This window comes from Channa argus, chromosome 16 (assembly GCF_033026475.1).
Source record: "Channa argus isolate prfri chromosome 16, Channa argus male v1.0, whole genome shotgun sequence".
Lineage (NCBI taxonomy): Eukaryota > Metazoa > Chordata > Actinopteri > Anabantiformes > Channidae > Channa > Channa argus.
The window spans coordinates 5685623-5698797 of NC_090212.1; positions in this window are offsets into that span (position 1 = coordinate 5685623).

The following is a 13175-nucleotide window of genomic DNA, read 5'->3' on the forward strand; positions in this document are numbered from 1 at the left end:
AGGCTACCATTTTTGTGTCCCTATAAAGGTTTTTTTCATGTTCTACGCAATCTACAAAAATGCAATTCAGGTACACAATGAGGGTTCAACGCCAAAATACAGCAATGCCATTTTGGTGCCTAGCAACAAACGCGTACAATAAAACAAACATATATGGTCCTTAAGGAAGGAGGAGAGCTCTTATTTTACATCCATAACTCACCTGTACTTGGTCCACCAGCACAGAGCTGAAGATGTAAGGCCCATTGTAAGAACAATAAGCTTGTTTTGGAAATGTAAATTATTTCACTAGAGCCCCCAGAATTATAAACTCAAGATTATGCACAATACAGCTCACTTAAACAAGTCGGTTATTTGCTGCACCCTTCTCTTTTTCTTTGCAGCCAGTTATGGGGTTTCATAATTCATAATCCCATTCAAACACATCAGCCCTTGCAAGATAAAACAGATCAATATGCTCAGAAAGTAATGTTTACACAAAATCTCTCGCTTTGCCTGAATTAGACCCTTGGGTTCTGTTTCTATTAGTCAGAAACATTTTTGGAAAAAAAATCTGTTGCTTAGGGCAGCTGTAGCCAGTGGGTCAGGTGAGCACCTTGCATGGCAGCCACCGCCATTGGTGTGTGAATGGGTGAATGAGAAGCAACATTGTAAAGCAATTTGGATAAAATCGCAATATAATTGGCCAATTACATTTATCCATGGTGATAATATGGAGCATTTTCTTGACTTTGACTGTAGATCTAGAGAGAGAATAGTAAGCAAATAGTCCTTAGGGAATTCACTGAGAGATTTGGAGTCTTGGATTTGGCAGGACTGATTAATCCAAGTAATCTCAGCAGATACAGTCGCCCAGTGGACGTGTCAGAGGACATGATGAGAGAGAAGAGTTGGCCAGATATGTTATGCCAGCTGTGCATGCGTGTGAGTGAGTGTGCAATGTGTGTGCGTGTAGTCTTTGGCTTGCAAGACATCACTGTGGATTTCCAGCGATTTGCCAAGGACAAGTGGGGTTTCAATGATGCCATGTTTCTCTTTTTAAACACACACACAGACGGATCAAATAAAAGACAAATGAGCACACAGAACATCACTTTCAGAGTTTTGGCAGAGACAGGCAAGATGGGAGCAACACTGATCAAACACAGTTATGCACACACAGCGCAAAGCGCAGAGGGTGCACTGGGCTGATAGACACCGATACATGACATCAGGACACATTAAGACCAGGCAAAGCAACAACCTTAAGAGGAAGACATTAAAACTTGAATCTGTTTATGTGCAGGCATAAACTGAAGGATTGTAGCTGTGGCCCAGGAAATGACTTCCTTGGGCAAGACACTTTTGCTGTTATTTGTAAAATGACTTAATTCAAATTTACTCTGAGACATGTAGAATTATTATCTGGCAAAATGATCATTTTTGCTCTATTTTCCACACAGTCCTGAACGTCTCGTCATTTACAATCAACTGTAACCAAAATGTCCAAAACACAGTTCAGACTTAAAGGTAACATTTTTTGACATAGAGGGGACTGATGAACAGGAACAATAAACATGGTCTAGACTGAGAGCTACAGAAGCGGTCATCATTGGTTTCATATTTATTCAGGTTTTGACAAAGATGTGTGAACTGAGCTCACATAATAGCTTTTCAGATATTTGTTTTAACTTTGTGTTCCAGTGATTGATGCTTGTATGCACTACCTTTGGTGCAGCTCTACTTACTGTGTGTTCAGGCTGTAAAACAATCGATAAGTGTACAGATATTTATTCTTCAGCTGCAGAGCCTGTCTGCAGATCTTCAGCTGATGTGTCACTAGTCAACTAGATTGCCAGCTGAGACATCTGCCATCCACATTTAGCAGTGATTTGATAGCTAATTTGTTTTTAATACTTCTTTGCTCAAACTAATGGAAAGATGATAGCAGACGGTATATTAAATGATTCTAATTTCTCTAATGTGGTGATTTATGGTATTTTTTTTCTAAGTCTTATTTTTTGGCACGACCTTTCAAAAACCATTGAATGTGCAAGTATAAAATTTAAGTGTTTCATCTTTTTATGTACAATTTAACAATTGAAAACACTATAACTGTATTTCATCCTGTCCGAAATGAATATTTCTCATTAAGGTTTTTTGTCAGACAACACTGTGTCCTTTGTGTCTCGCCATACTGGACATGTCGCTGAATAGAATGCATTGCAAAGCGATACTGCTTACACTGTAGCTATTGAATACACTCAAGACACCTGGCCAGCGCTCGAGACCTACTTTGGCCAAACAAGTGGGACAGGGTCAAGTATGCCCTGTTGCTGTCCATCCTTGACTTCCCAGCTCCTAAGACGCGCCGCGAGCTCCGTCACTTTCTCTGGATTATCGTGCCTTCTGTAAAAACTTCTGATGTCGTTGCTCCTTTCATGAGCTTAGTAAGTCTTAAAACCTGCCTTTGAGGCCGCCAAAGCTCTCCTCTGCAGTGCCCCTGTGCTCGCTGCACTAAACTTTACGCATGCATTTAAGTTGGAGGTGGATGCCATCGGTGATGCTGGGGTAGACCACACAATTTGCTACTTTTTAAAAAACACCTGCTTCATTACAGTACCAAAAAGAGGCATTAGCCTTGTTATTGCCGTTGAAACATTTTGAAGTGTATTTAGGTTCCAGTTCCATGCCGACCATTATTTACTCCGACCAAAACCCCCTTGCGTTTTCATTTAGGAGAAGCTTTTATCCAAAGCGACTTAAAAGTGAGGTACAAGGCAAGCAAAAATCTAAGTCAAGGAGAAAACATCGAAACGAAGTCTTATCAGAAAATTGTTCACAGTTCATGAAAATCACGTCCAAGAAAGAGCAGAAAGGAAGTTTGTTTTTGTTTGTTTGTTTGTTTGTTTGTTTTTAATAGATTTAAGTGCATAGGAAGATGTGGAAGAGTTCTGTTTTCAGCAGTTTTGAATATTGGCAGGGAGGTCAGGTTTTTGTATGTAGACCCAAAAGTAACAGAGAGAGAGGGATGTATGATGTAGGGGAATTTTTAATATTAAAACACAACAAGAAGTGAAGAATAACAAACAACAGTTGAAAAAAATTGTGACTTTTGATGAGAAATCAACAGGTGACAGGAAGTGGAGAAAAGGAGGTACAAAATAAAAGTCCAGGACAGGAAGTGACCATGAGGGTAAGATCATGACACTGCCTGCGTGGTGTGACATGAGTCCTTTTTGGCTGATTAAAAATTAGGCATGCTGCCGCATTTTGGATCATCTCTAAGGGTTTGATTGTGGATACCAGTAACCCTATTAACAAAGTGTTGCAGTAATCAAGACAAGATAAGAATAGAATAGAATGGTAGGGTCTGATCTTTCTGATGAGCAAAACTAGGGAGCAAATCTGCAAGCCCTAGAGACTGAGGAGATGTGGTCCTTAAAGCGCAGTTGGTTGTCGATGATGACCCCCAGATTTCTGGCCGAATTAGAAGGACTGGCTTGGAAGACAAGGACTTTGGTCTTCGAGAGGTTTAGCTGGAGATGTCTCTCTCTCATCCAGGCAGAGATGTCTGAGTAAGAGGCAGAAATGTGTGATGAGACAGTGGAGTCTTCTGGTGGAAAGGACAGGAAGAGTTGTGTGTCATCAGCCTAGCAGTGATAGGAAAGGCCATGTGAGTGGATGATAGAACGCAGGGATGTAGTATAGACAGAAAAAAGAAAAGGACCAAGAACTGAACCCTGAGGCACAGCGGTAGAGAGGCTATGAGAGGGAGAAACATGCCCCCACCAGGATACCTTGAAGGTTTGTCCCGATAGGTAAGACCGAAGCCAGCCAGCTTGAAGAGATTCCACTACAGTCAGAAGTACCGTTTCTGTGGAGTGACCCCTCTTGAGGCCCACCTGGTTGACATCGAGGAAGTTGTTCTTTGAAAGAAAGTCTGAGACTTGATTTAAGAGTGCTCGTTCCATTGTCTTGGCCAGAATTGGAAGTAGGGAGACAGGTCTGTAGTTCTCCACTACCGAGGGATCAAGATAAGGCTTCTTAAGCAGTGGGGTAATCTGGGCCTGCTTGAATGAGGTGGTCAGATGGTTAGAGAGGAGGAGGGTGGATAGGAGAAGGTGAGCTTCTCCTGGTAGTAATTGATCTTTGCCCTGGTCATACTGTGAGAAAAAGATCCAAGCAGATCCTGATACTCAGCAAGGGCAGATGGAATCTTGGATTTGCGCCACTTCCTGTCAGCGCTCCTGAGAGTGGTGCATTGTTCACGGATCCAGTCGGTGAGCCACAAATTAGAAGCTGAAGGGACGAGCGGGTCTCGAAGACATGGGGCAGAGACAATCCAGACACGATGAAAGTGTATTGCAGATGCTGTCCGTGGCGGCATCTGCATCGAGGATGGAACATTTAATATTGAAATTCATTATAAAAAGTTCATTATAAAAAGGGAAACAAGTAATGTGCTGATGCTCTGTCTTGGTGTTATGACCTGGGTCATTATTTGTGTTATTATTGTTTGGGAATTGTTTTGTTTTCTCTCTCACCTCCTCCTTATGTGTTTAGTGTGGGTGTGTTTGTGGATGTGTCTGAGGGATGGGACACAGCTGGTATTCACGGATTGGGCCATTTGATTTATTTGTCACCACCTGATCGGACAAGATAGAGCTACTTTCTTCATATAGCCGAGATATCAGCAGCCCTCCCTCTCCACCTCTGACACTCCCAACCACCCCAGCATTCTGAGGTGGACTCTGCCAGAATGCTTAGAGAATATTGTGTTTTGTAGATATATCTGTAAATAAATACATATATAATTCACTGTAAATATTGAGTATCAGGTTGCCACGGTAAAAGTGAGAAGCCCTTTTATTTTGCAATTTTTTTCTCCTGTTTTGGTTTAGGAGCTTAAGTTAGAAAGTTTGGTTTGGTTTGGCTGTAAAGTAGGGTTTTTGTTAGAGCTTTTTCTTTGTTGCTTTGGGCCCTGCTACCGTCTGAAGAAAATAACCGCTACCGTTTGGATTAGGAACACTGTGGTTGTGCTAGTTTTACCTGGGAATGGAAAGATTGGGGGAGCACATTGTGTTGTGCCTAGGTTCCCCTACACCAGGCGCATAACAGAAGTTACTAACTATGGGTCGATTCTGCATGTTTTACATTATCTTTTTGTTAAATGCAAAATGTAAAGCAAAATATCTTACTGGGGAAACAGGCTTTGAAACAAATGGGACCGGCCTAAATTCTTCTTCTCGACTGTCAACATAACCAGACATGGACAAACCAACAGAAAAGGTGATAGATGACCTATAGACTTCCGTTCCCGGTTTCAAATCCATCCATAAGAGTTTCTTCTTTATGTCAGTACAGTACAGACCATCTGCAAAACTCCGCAAATATCAGGGCCATAGACTGAATGAGGGGCAGGAGCAAATACTATAGATGCCATAGATCCAACATGGCATGGAGGTGTCATGTGACCCACTGACATTGCATGAAAAACGTCAGACTTTGGAAATGCAGATCATTTCTCACTGTCTAGAATCAAGAATAATTACAAATTATTAGGTGCATTCTGATAGGAAAGGTTTAGAGAAAGATTGCCATTTTCAGATAATTTACCACTACATACCATTTTAAAGCACCAAGTAAATGCCGAATTTACCAGCTTCCTAATGAATGTAAGCATAATATCCGCGTTATATTAACTCTTGTATAAAGTTGCTAAGAAACCATAAGTTTGTCATTAGTCATATCATTATTAAAATGTCTCAACTGTCTCATCTCATCACGCAAATGTTGGTTGCTGTGTCTCCATGTTCAACCTGCCTGAAAATATGCGTCCAGTTTGTGCCTGTGTGTATTTTGCACCATGATTATTATATTTAATGAACTGCAGCAATCAATAGTGAAGTGTACTGTAGCCAGACACAAACACAAACACACACGCACCCACACACACAGACAGAAAAAAAAAAAAAAATATATATATATATATATATATATCTTTGTAGAAGGCAGTACAGTGTCCAGTACCCATCCAGAAACATCCGTGTGGATACTCATTTCTCATTTCACTCAGTATAACTGCTATCGTACTTTTATATAATTCAGGTCAAAAGAGGGCTGCTTTGGAGACCACAGAGGAAACCTGCAGGCCCTCATGGCGAGACTGGCAGAGAAATGCTGAGGATCGGCTGCAGAAAAGTTCTAAGCTGGAGCATTTCAACAGGAAACCACAGGATCATTGGATATTAGTCATGTAGTCTAATATCCACAGCCCGATGGTCAGCGGGGAGGCAGGGGAAGCAGTTCAAACATCAGCAAGGTACCAGCAGGCTTAGAAGTCTGCAATCAGATCTGAGGGTTTTGGGCAGCTGTGTCTAAAATGTGGCTTCAGCCCATTATCATACCAGGATAGAAGCCAATAGCTCAATTACCTGAAACACACAAAGCATTTTTGTCAAATTATTATGAGAGTTTTTATGAGATATGATGCTACTGCTTGTCTAATTAAAACATTATTTTATCGCAAAAAAAAGCAGATTTTATTCAGGAGCACAAATGTGATCAGAAACTGGAATCAGCCATTGATAGTTTGATTATACTTTTTTAATACTATGTCTGCCACTTTTTTTTCTGCCAGTTTAAAGAAATTTAAAAAACACAATCAATTCTGTTAAATGATCTTAACTCAAGCTCCACTTAACAGGAGACACCATGACAAAAAAACAAACAAAAAAAACGATACATCAATGTCACTATTTAATGATTCACAATGCAATAAATAACCATTAGTAAAATAATGAAATACAAACCTTAAATACACTACAAAATATCCAGCCAGTCAGTGAGTTTTATCATGGCGTTTTTTTGGGGGGGGTATTTTTCCACACTTTCACAAAAAAGGTCAATGAGAGAAACAAAGCTGAGGGTGAAGTGAGCAACAACAAAACTAAAAATTTTAAATTAATTAAGGCTCTGGCACTTGGGGAACTGGAAGGCAGCACTGCTAATTGAAGCTCATTTATTTACCAAAGAGCTGAGAGGTGGAGTTCTCCAGTCTTCTATTTTTTTCCCCTTTCCAGCTGCCTATTGTTTATCCCCCTCCCTCCTTGTAGCTGTCTCTGCATCTCCTTCTTTGTAATTTTCTGATTCCTCCTGTTCTTCACATCTTTAGGAGGGTTGCTCAGCTGAAGAACGCTCAGCTCAGCATGAGATCAGCTCATTGTGCAGCAATTATTCATTATCGCAGCAGAGACGTCTCTCTTTCATATGCGGTTTTGCCTTTGGAGTTTGGATGAAATTTCAATTTTACTTTAATGTAATTAATTATTTTTCTGTTGTGTTTGGATGATAATTTATTTATATATTTATATTTTTACCACCCGCTATCTACAAAGCTAGACAACCAGATCATGTAACAAACTTAATCCCACTTAAATACTCACATATCACTTTACAAATCTTGATTTGTGTTAATTTTTACTGTGTTAAAATAAAATTGATTCTTTTAATTCTCTCAAACTCTTTTAACTCTCAAAAGGTAACATTGATCATCATTTATAGTTGTTTATTCTTTATTGCCTGCCTCCCCCCACATTTTGAGGCAGTAAACTGTTAATATTGTACATTCTTTGACACCAGGCACTAAAATGGTGGAGACTGTCTCTTAGTTTCAGACAATTTTTAGCCCTAAACTGTAAAAAAAACATTACATAGTAAATAAACAGGGTTAGTTGTTATTCAACTGTCATATGTGAAAAGGTCACATAAGGTAATTGCTGGGTTGACCTGTTATAATATGGAGGAGTTATTTTTTGGTATTTGTATTGTTTTGGGAACAGTGTGTGTTGGGAGGAATTTTCCCTGTATTTCCTTTTGGTGCTTCTACTGTGAAGGATGAGTAGATCAACAGGGTAATCAAGAAAAGTAGAGGCAGGTTTGCATCATTAGGCCTTCTCAGCAATGGGAGGCTGGCTGCTACCAATAGTTGAGGGAATAGTTTACGGAGATTAAATACACTGTATTTATTGGAATTACATAGAAATGTAGGCACTGCCATTGTCACTTGGTGGTGACTGCAGTAGATAAGAGTTCATTAATAGTTTTCGTATTGTTCATTTTTTTAAATAACTGTACAGTATTTGGATGTGATTGAGCTCCCCCCATGATCATCTGTACAGGTGGTAGGTTCCATTCTCCACAGGTGAGAGCATAGAATGCAAGCTTGTTGAGTTGAGGAGGGTAAAGGTTTTTAAACCCTTCTGTGTTTGTTTGTCCTTTTAGTTTAAGTTTGGTTGATTTCCTGGGATTTGGGTTGTTAATAAATACCACCTTTTTTTTTGTTTTCCAGTGTCAAATGTCCACAATTTCCCATTTATATGGGGGATTAGCTTGACATCATAGTTTTGAATAAGTTCACTTATTCATCAAAGCAACCGTTTTTTTTTTTTTTTTGTTTGTTTGTTTTTCACACTGGACTTCTTGGGGTCTCCTGTTGTAAAGTCCTCTGCTTTGTTGACCCATTCATTGACTCCAACCACCTGACAAACTTTTCTGTGTCAACATAGTCCCCTAGTATTTGGAACTACTTATACCTAGTTTGCTACTACGTGTCACCCAGTAGTATTTTGTTTATGTTCGTCATTTTTGCTCCAAAGTTCCAGGCAGCTCTGATAAACTCATTTAGTTTGTGATTCTAGCAACAATCTCCCACCTTTGGCCAGTAGCAGTGTTTTAATGACATGTCACCTTTCACAGTCATCCCTCTAATTGATTTTGCTCCCGGTTCTTGAGCTATTGGTGTGTTACAGCCAATTGAGCGAAACCGGTTAAACTGAAGAAACTGAGCGTCAGTGATGCACATCTACATGAAACTGTTCTGATTAAGACGTATTATTGAAACTCTACATTTAGAGGTTTTCTTTTCGTTGCCAATACTATTTGTTTGTTTTTTTAAATCTACCACATTAAAAGTATTTAGGTGAGGTTTTAGTCACTATTGGTCTAAAAGAAAGCTGCTGCTCCTGTGATCACAAAAGTCACACTCACACATTGCATAAGTCTAATATTTTGTAAATGTGAATGTCTGAATATACTCTATCGATTACAGTATGTTTACAGTATGTTTCATGTTCCAGATGCCAAGTTATCCAGGTGCAGTCAAAGGTAGTTTTTGGTTCAGGTTTTTGATTGCATTCAGTCAGGTGTATTTGTATGTGAATACCAATATCAACATACCTGACAAACACAGGCAGGGACAATTATTTTATATATATGTATATATGGTTATCTAGGCTTACTTCCACTTACACATTTTGCTGTATTATTTAAATATGTAAATCTACAGTACAAATTACAAATATATAGAACATATGACCTTGTATTTGTGTACTTTTTTTCATTAAAAGTCACCAGCAACATACAGAATACAACAATAGAACTAACGTGGCAGGGTAAGAGGTAAATGCTGCAGGAGATGGATCCTGACACCTACAATTTATTAAACATGGCAGAGTGATAATCTGAAACAAATGAGTGTTCAAGTGTGATAAAGCAGTGTTTTAGGGCATGAATCTGCAAACATGGTGGGTAATCTTTTGGGAAGTTTTACATATGCTTTAATTTCAAGCTGTCATTTATTTTTTAAAGTGATGCTACGATCAAACTGCTGTATTAGAATCAGTTTGGCTGTGACAGTAGAGTGACAGTCTGTGTTTAGATTCTTTTTTTGCTGTCAGGTTTCCACTTTTGTTTCACAGGGTTTTGGATGCATCTTTGACTCATTTGCTACTGTTTACTGTAAAAGAAATCTGAAAAAGGCATCAATCCTTCCCTGCTTCCCTTCCCTGTTATAACGGCATGTCATTACTCTTTGAACTTACACAAAATGACAATGTACATGATAAACCTTGACATGAATATTGCATACAACATGCTGTATCACACTGTATATCTATTAATACATGCAGTTCTGTACGTTACAGGCAGATCCCACAATCACTAACTGGGTCTCTATGGTCTGAATTCTTCTTCAATAAGGAGCTCTCACTAAAAACAGCAACACCTGCTGTGCACATCGACGCACACCCTCACTTACACCCATGTACTGCAAGATTTGACAATGACAACCAATTACAGAGAGACAGTGGTGCTGTAGGAGAGAAGGGCAAAGACAGATGGTGTGTGTGTATGTTTGTTTGGATGCTGAGGGTAATCTAACATCCTATAGGTTCTGTGCAATTAGGGTTTGTGTCAGTGCCTCTATACATATGTCTGCAAAAATGAGCACAACACATTAAATGCTATCATGGAAGACAGAGGAAAGTAGAATGGAACACACTTTTTATCGTCTTTCTGACAAATACATTAAAAGAGGTCATAAATTTAAAGAAATCAGTGTTGATGAAATGAGGTAGACCTTTGACCATTTTACCTAACCTGGGATGTCCCATTGTTTTGTGTTAGCAGAGATTCCCCCATATTATTTCTTGCATTACAGAAATGCAGCGACCAGATAAAGCCATATTTAACTATAGTTATATAAAAAATAAAGTTGTGCATCATCAGCATAGTAGTGTTGTCGTCATGCACAAAATAGGAGTCAACCAAGAACTGTCCCAGTTTTCAAATGATACAGAAAACTCTGCCAGCATGAAGAGGTCAAAGACAGATGTCTGAAAACATTATAACCACTGCCTGGTTTCTAAAGGGTTACTGCCATTTGTATTTGCTAACTGCAAAGCAGCATAGCAACAGAAAACAGAAATGAAATTGGCAGGAGTCGATGTAAATTACATACCCCAGTAATTCCCTCATAATTTCCACCTACAGTGAATTCAGTTTCCTCTAAAATAAAATGTCCTGTCCATGCCATAGTAGAGAAACAGTAAATTATGCTTTCAGTACTATGTGCATAGAAATGTTTTTACACGTTACATATGTCAGCAACTCAGAAGCTTTACTGTTGTCGTTCAATACTACACACTACTACACTACACTACACAGCCTGATATCCTGCCCATTCAGTCCCCAGGCTGCTATAAACTGACTGCCGTGACCTGGATTCGAACCAGGGTTACAGAGTACCAACCACCATACAATCACAACTCACCTCACAGGATGCTAAATCAGTAGGAAAAGGTTAGAAAATGGTTTGACATTAAAGGTAATGTTAAAAGAAGAATAGCCCAAGGAAAAAAAAAGGTGGAGGAGAAGCAAAATCTAAATGTCAAACACAAGAGACACATCACAATTATTGAACAAACAAAAGTAGTTGGGATACTAATAAGAAAGGATCAGCAAAGACATTTACCTAGCTTAAAGGAGGTGGGAGGACAAGTGAATAAAAACAACATAAACAATAAAAACTAAAAAAACAGACATCTCATGTATTCCATTGGAAGCTAGGAACGGGACAGTTTTTATAGCTGAATTTTTATTATGACAGTAATTCAGGATGAAAGGGCATCTATTTCATAGGTATTTGCCCAAAGCATTAGTAAATTACCAGCTTAAAATAGTAATTTACTACTAATAATAGCACTATTAATAGCATTTTAATATGATAAGCATTTAGTAAAAAGGTTCGTGTTAACATTTTTTTTAAAAGCCAGGTAATTTTTTTTTTTTTTTTGCATACGCATGGTCTGAGGCAGCAACAAATGTATTGTTAGATACCACAAATTCAGGTACAAAAAATACTGATAATTCCTGGAACGGCACTATTTTTTTCTAAACGAGGCCAATTTCATTGCTGTGTTCTTTGTTTCCTTGGGTTTTGAGGGAAATGAAAGGACTTAATTGAGATACGTCTACACAGGTGGTGTTAACAATAAGACATGATAATGTCACTGCTAGATACTCACAAACCTGCAAAAGCACTTTTGAGTGTCCCTCAAGTGTGGCTGAACATTATCTTCACTCCTCTACCTTCCAATTCTGTGTGTGTGTTACAGACAAAATGACAGGGCAGGGTGGGATAGCCAAAAGGAGGCAAGGGGGAGCTACATGGAGTGAAAAGATAAAATAAGGAGTGAATGAGGAAAGGACTAAAGGGTGGTATGTGAGAAGGTAATTTGGGTGGTAGAGGGCCAACAGGGAGCAGCTTTACAATAGCCGTTGTCTGTGTTTAATAGTACAGAACAGTCACCACAAAGGAGACTCGGTGGTGAAAGGAGGAGGGAAAGAAAACTTCTAATGCAGGTATGAGACTGTGAGAGAAGGAGATAAGACTAGAGGGGGAAAGATGGGGAAGAAAAAAAAAAGGCATTATGGGAAAGTTGTTACAGCTTCAGATACAATATGCCCGAGATGAGATGAATGGGCCTATTTTTAGGTTACAAAAGCAGTTTATTCAGGCTGCACAGCTGGAACTTGAGAGCTCAGACTGGCTAAATGCAATTTTGTCCAAATGTAAAGATGCATTGTCTTTAGTAATTAGCTATTAATTTTATTTTTGTCTACAAATTTGCACAGAACAGTTTGCAACCACAGGCTTTAACAGACTACAATAGCCAGAAAAACAATACAGTGTTGAGGTAGTGGCTCATGTCAAAAATGAATTCTTTTAATTTTACAGGCAAACACTTCTGCTGTCTCCCATATTATGCACATTTTGTCCAATAGGAAGTAGTATTTTAGGTACAGCAGTGCAGATGACACCCATTCTCCCTTTGCCATACATGTTTCCACCTCGATGCTTCAATAATGGCACATGTTCTGAACTTGGATCTAAACACCTCAAACTTTGACTTATCACTCCTCAAGACTTTGTTCCAGTCATCTAAAGTCCACAGTTTGTGCATCTTCACCAACGGCAAACCTTTTTTTTTACGATTTGCCAACCTCAGTAGGGTTTTTCTCTTGGCAGCTCTGCCCATGAGAACAGCTGACTTGCTTCTCTGTCTGATTTGGCACAGTTTTTATGCCGGATGCCCTTCCTGACGCAACCCTTCCCTGTTTCTACTGGGCTTGGACCGGCACTGCACAGCTGGGGGGGGGAAACGGCTGTTGGGGGTTCAGTGTCTTGCCCAGAGACACTTCGACATATAATGTTTCTGGAGTCTCATAATCCTCACCTTGGATGTTTTTTCTTGCCTCCTCCTGTCCTCACTCAAATGTAAACAACCCCCCCAACCACTCACTCACACTCGCTTCACCCTGTTGATTGGTCCCTCTCCTTGTCTCCACACACA